We start from the raw sequence: 1,822 nt of genomic DNA, 5'->3' as shown, positions 1-1,822 counted from the left end.
AGCCCCTTGTATGATGGCACAAGATCTCATATTGAGTGTGCCAGTAAATATCCATTTTGGGGTCTCATGGGTTCTGTAGGTAAGGAGTTCAGACAGGATATAGCAGGGTTACTTCATGTGAAGTAACCTCAGAAATCAGAAGCGTGCCTTCTGCTGCATGTAAATGAAAACAAATGCAAGCCCTCCTATATTTAAGAAGAAGGGACATGGACCCTATATCACAACAAGAGACATGGAAAAAATTCATGGTCATCTTTCTTAAAAAGAACATTACAGTCTACTTTCTGGCCACAAATTACTTACATTTAATTTGTAAGGCTGAGGCTTCTGTGCATGGTTCCTTGGTACAGCTCCTCTCAATCTGACCTGGGAACACAAGTGAAAATTATCTTTGCACCTCTCCCAATCTCCAGTGCTGGGACAATATAGGTCGGCCACTAAAGATACCACTATTCATGGGATGGGGGAAGAAGGCACATGTGAGTCATTGGACCACAGCAATTCTAATATCTTACCAAGGGCATTTTCTCTGATCCCTGATTAAGTTGTCATCCCATTTGCTGGGGTTGTTCTCTGTGGCTCTTGGCTCAGCCATCTGGGCTCTTGCTTATACCCTAAGCCCCCTCTCCCTTTATTATTATTATTTTTTAAAATACAAAATGACCTGAATTTATAACTGAATACCCTTCTCAACCTACCTCCTGATGTCAGATGTTATCACTCCAAAATGCTCTTTTCATTTCATGTTGCTTCTATACTGCTTCAGTCCAAGGTGATATAAATTCTTCAGAAGCATTATGGGTCTCCTTTGTATCCATTTATAACTCATTCTATTAGTAAAAGCCACACCCAAAAATCTCTCCAAGGTAAGCCCTTCTCTAACTCAAACTCCTTTGAGGATAAGGTAGGAAACACCCCTAAGTTCCTAAAATTTGTACTGTTGGCAGGCAAGGTCTTCGAGGCACAGTCTTGAGACTCTTAGAAGATTTTTTTTTAGTTTGAAAGAATCTGTGAAGCACTGCCTTCAATATTTCTCTGGAGAGCCTGAATATGTAAAATAGTTTAATCCCAGAGCTAACAAGTCTTGCTTCTTTATATTTTCTCTAAATTCTCCTTGAAAACTGAATAAATCCTTCTGGTAATTCACTCCTCTTTATCCTTACCTTGTGATGTGCAGCTAACAGAAAACAGTTGACACTTTCAACATTCTGCCTAAAAAATCTCTTTAGTCTAGTCCATCATTTCACTGCCTGTGTTTTTTACATTATTGCAGGCAACAGTTTTGCTAAATTTCTACCACATATAGCAGAGTCTTCTTTCCTCTGGAAACGTTTTTTATTCTCTTCATTGCGTTTTCCCTGGCACCTCCTGTGAAATCTGCCTAGCTTCTGCTGACGGTCTCCTCAAGGCTCTCCAATTTTCTCCAACCCTAAAATGAGTGCCATGTATTTTAGGTTTTTATTTTGGTAGCATCCCACTTCCAGCTGCCAAATTCTGTTCCAGTTCCTGTTAATGAAAAACAAATCACACAAAAGTTAGCGGCATAAACAACTATTTCATTTGGCTCATGTATTCAGATTTCAAGAATTTAAACAGGCACAGAGAAGACGGTGTGTCTCTGACTCGCAATATCTGGGATCCTAAGTGGAAATACATGAGGCCTGGGGCTGTTCCCAAGGTTTGGGAACATACTCATTTCAAGAATAGCTTAGCAAAACAAAGTGATCTGGTGCTAAAAAGCTGAGCTCAGCTTGGACTGTCAGCCAGGAGGATTCCACGTGGCCAGGCTTCTCCAACTTGGAAGGCTCCTGAGAGCCCGGGC

Source organism: Pongo abelii, chromosome 4 (assembly GCF_028885655.2).
Source record: "Pongo abelii isolate AG06213 chromosome 4, NHGRI_mPonAbe1-v2.0_pri, whole genome shotgun sequence".
Lineage (NCBI taxonomy): Eukaryota > Metazoa > Chordata > Mammalia > Primates > Hominidae > Pongo > Pongo abelii.
Note: the sequence above shows the minus strand (reverse complement) of the source record.